This window comes from Gorilla gorilla, chromosome 11 (assembly GCF_029281585.2).
Source record: "Gorilla gorilla gorilla isolate KB3781 chromosome 11, NHGRI_mGorGor1-v2.1_pri, whole genome shotgun sequence".
Taxonomy (NCBI): Eukaryota; Metazoa; Chordata; class Mammalia; order Primates; family Hominidae; genus Gorilla; species Gorilla gorilla.
In genome coordinates this window covers 34,951,885-34,956,426 of record NC_073235.2, presented here as the reverse complement: position 1 = coordinate 34,956,426, position 4,542 = coordinate 34,951,885, and the positions used below count along the sequence as shown (strand labels likewise).

At 38.8% G+C, this 4,542-nt stretch overlaps 1 non-coding gene across 1 annotated transcript; it reads left to right on the top strand.

Annotated features, from left to right (window-relative positions):
• The first annotated feature begins 1,736 nt into the window (after positions 1-1,736).
• LOC115933944 (U6 spliceosomal RNA) lies at positions 1,737-1,843 on the top strand. Its single transcript, XR_004069770.1, has one exon. It is a non-coding gene; the product is annotated as a U6 spliceosomal RNA (small nuclear RNA).
• Positions 1,844-4,542: the final 2,699 nt, after the last annotated feature.

Below are 4,542 nucleotides of genomic sequence, written 5' to 3'. Positions count from 1 at the left end.
CTAGGTAAGGCACAGCTGATAAATTATGGTTTCTGCTCAGCACATACCTTTTTTTTTTTCCTGTAAGTTGGCTATAAGCTGCAAAGCAGGGAGTCTCCCTGGTACCTATTAGGCATTCCATTTCTTAGCCTCTGGGAGCAGAGTGGCCATTCAGTCTAGGGAGAGACAAGCACCAGTGTATTCATCCCCGCTTCCCCCCATCTTATGCTAGGAACCATCTTCTACCTGGGCTGCTCCCAATCTCATGCCCTGCACATTGCAAGCTCAAAGCACAGGGAAACAGCAGGGCCAACTTGTCATCTCTCCTTGCTTCTCCCTTATATTTACCCTTATGAAAAAACAAATACCCCTGGACCTTGGTCTCCTTATCTTAATACTCCAAGCAAAATACAAACTCTTTTTTTTTCTCACCTGGCACTATTTTCCCAGCCTATTTGGGAAGAAACCATGCATATCCCCAGGCACAACTGTCCCTAAATATAGTGATGTTCAGCCTTGATGGAAAATGGGAGGGTCTTCTTATAAAGTAGCCTATGATCCACCATCTCTTGCTATGTAAATCTACATAAATCAATTCAAGATTGGCATTCTATTTGCCTCTGACTCTTCTGAGAGTGCCGTGGCATGATGATTGAGAGGACAGACTTGAAAATCAGACCTTCTGGGTTTGAAATGAGGCTCTACCACTCACTAAGCTGATTTGTGCCTTAGTATTTTTATCTGTAAAATGCAGATAACAGTAGTACTCATCTCTTGGGCTTGTGGTGAGATTAAACGAGTTTGCATTAAAAAGTGCCTGGTATACAGTATTTCCTTATATGTAGGTTAGCTCTTTGAAAAAAGAGCATTATAACTCAGTAAGTAGAACACATTTTCTGGAGCTAAACTGCTTGTGTTTGAGTCTGCTCCTCCCTAGAGATGTAACCTTGGGCACATTTCTTAATCTGTCTGTGCTTTAGGTTCCTCATCTGTAAACTTAAAAATAAGTAACAAGACCCCTCCCTCAAAGGATTGTTTGCAGGACCAGATGACATCTTATAGCTAAAGCACTTAAAACAATGCTAGGCACACACAAAGTTCTAGGCAATCTTTAATTGTCATTGATGTCATGCTCACAGTCGATGAGCTGCTGTGGTCATACTGTTGAAAATAAGGCACATTCTAAACATTCCAGGTACCACTAGAGTTGAGCTAGTATTGTTTGAATGCTCTGTCTTACTGTATTCCACTGAATTTAAAGCAACCGATACCAGATAAGCATATTCTTTCTAGAAAGTACTGTAGAGATGGCCGGGCGCGGTGGCTCACGCCTGTAATCCCAGCACTTTGGGAGGCTGAGGCAGGCGGATCACGAGGTCAGCAGATCGAGACCATCCTGGGTAACACGGTGAAACCCCGTCTCTACTAAAAATACAAAAAATTAGCCGGCGTGGTGGCAGGCGCCTGTAGTCCCAGCTACTCGGGAGGCTGAGGCAGGAGAATGGCGGGAACCTGGGAGGCGGAGCTTGCAGTGAGCCGAGATCGCACCACTGCACTCCAGCCTGGGCCACAGAGCAAGACTCCAGTCTCAAAAAAAAAATGAAAGTGCTGTAGAGATTATAAGGTAGTAAGACACTTACTCCTCTGAAGGAGCTTATCTGCAATTCAAGCCAGAAGCATGTAAATTGTTGGATGGCAACAATTGCCAGTCAAGAAAACAATTCCATTTATAATAGCATCAAAAAGAATATAATACTGTGCTCACTTTGGCAACACATATACTAAAATTGAAAAGATACAAAGAAGATTAGCATGACCTCTGTGCAAGGATGACATGCAAATTTGTGAAGTGTTGCATTTAAAATGTTTAAAAATTTTAATTAAAAAAGAATACAGTACTTATGAATAAATTTAACCAAGGAAGTAAAAGATCCGAACCTTATATGAAAACCATAAAACATTGGTGAAAGAAATAGAAAACTACACAAATAAATGGAGAGATATCTCATATTCATGAGTTGAAAGAATTAATATTGTTAAAATGGACTTGCTACCCAAAGCAATATACAGATTTAACATAATCTCTATCAAAATTCCAGTGGCATTTTTCACAGAAATATGAAAAACAATTCTAAAACTCATGTGGAACTACAGAACACCCTAAATAGCAAAAAACAATCTTGAAAAAGAAAAACAAAGCTGGAGGCATCACACTTCCTGATTTCAAATTATATTACAAAGTTAGAGTAATCAAAGCACTATGGTACTGGCATATAAACCGACATGTAGACCAATGGAACAGAACAGAGCACCCAGAAATAAACCCATGCATATATGGTCAACTAATTTTAGACAAGGCCACCAAAAATATACAATGGGGAAAGAACAATCTTTTCAATCAATGGCATTGGGAAAAGTGGGTAGCTATTTGCAAAAGAATAAAACTGGACCCTTATTTTACACTACACACAAAATTCAACCTAAAATGAATAAAAGACCTGAACGTAAGACCTGAAACCATAAAATCGTAGAAGAAAATATAGTGAAAAGCTCCTTGATATTGGCCTCAGCAGTGAATGTTTTTAGATATCACAACAAAAGCTCAGGCAATAAAAGCAAAAGAAAACAAGTGGATCTCATCAAACAAAAGTTTCTGCATGCCAAAGAAAACAATTAATAAAATGAAAAGGCATCCTACAGACTGAGAGAAAATATTTGTAAACGATATATCTGATAAGGGGTTAATATCCAAAATATATAAGGAATTTAAACAACTCAACAGCAAACAAACAAACAGATAACCTGAATTTAAAATAGACAAAGGACTTGTATAAACATTTTTCCAAAGAAGATGTAAAAATGGCCAACAGGTATAGGAAAAGGTGTTCAATACCATTAATCTTCAGGGAAATACAAATCGAAACCACAATGAAATATCACCTCACACCTGTTAGAATGGCTATTATCAAAAAGACAAACATAAAAATTGTTGGTGAGGATGTGGAGAAAAGGGAAGCCTCCTACACTGTTGGTGGGAGTCTAAACTGGTACAGCCATTATGGAAAACTATGAAAGTTCCTCGGAAAATAAAAATAGAACTACCATATGATCCAGCAACCCCCATGCTGGGTATGAACCAAAAGGAAATGAAATCAGCACCTTGTAAAGGCATCTGTCTCCCATGTTCACTGCAGCATTATTCACAAGAGCCAAGACATGGAAACAACCTACATGTCAATTGATGAATGACTGGAAAACAAATTGTGGTGTATAAACAATGGAATATTATTCAGCATAAAAAAGGAGATACTGATATTGACAACAACATGGATGAATCTGGATGATAATATGCTAAGTGAAATAAGCTGGATACAGAAAGAAAAATACCTCATGATCTCACTCATATGTGGAATCTAAAATAAAGTCAAAAATATAGAGAGAGTAGAACAGTAGTTACCAGTGGGGAGTAAATGGGGGGAAGTAGATCAAATGATACAAAGTTATAGTTATATAGGGATGAATAGGTCTAGGGATCTAATGTACAGCATGAGGACTATAGTTGACAATATTGTATTATATACTGAAAATTTGCTAAGATAGATTTTAGGTGCTTTTAACCACACACAAAAAATGAGGCAACCACAAAGGGTGATAGGTATGTTAATCTGCTTGATGGTAGTAATCAACTCACTGTGGATATATAGATATATATATGTACAACTTTAAGTTGTACACATGAAAGAAAAGAAGGAAGGAAGGAAGGAAGGATGGAAGGTAGGAAGGAAGGAAGGAAAGAAAGAAAGAAAGAAAGGAAGAAGGAAGGAAGGAAAGAAGGAAGGGAGGAAGGGAGGAAGGAAGCAAGGAAGGAAGGAAACTGCCAAATTAATATCTTTGTATGTTAATTGTAGAAAGTGCTAGATACAAGAGAAACAAAATTCCTAATCTCTGAGAATGTGTATGACACACAGGGAATCTTACAGTTAAGATGTTTCATTCAGCAAAATTTCCTATTTCCAAACAGGGCACTTAACACAGAATTCACTGAACAACAGGGACTCTGTATTCTCCAGCTTTATCTTCACTCAGTATAAGCTTCAGGTTGTTTGCAGAGCTGTGGCAAACAAGTGGCAAGAGGCCTGCTTAAATACATAGTTTGTGGCCTTATGATACTTTTTCTAAGCGCAAAACGAAATGGCCACTCTAAGGGGGATTGCAAGTGTGAGCTTAATTGCGTTAGCACTGGGCGTGTGCCGACGGAGTTGATCAGCCTATTGGACAGGCCTCAGAAGGAGCAGCATCATCCCTGCCACTCCCACCCCCCATCTCAGTGGTTTCATTGTGAAAACTTTTTAGTGCATTGAGAAACCGAACAAACAAACAAGTTAAAAACACATCAATTTCCTGAAGTCAGCTACCTGAAGCCACAGTTTATTATTTTTTAAAGCGCAAGCAGATCCTGTCCTACAAATGACTATACTTAGCACCAGCCACTCCAGTGTTCAGACCCTCATTGCCTTTGCCATTAGAGCTTGCAGCTTTTAAGAAATCTCTGGTGGGGCTCCA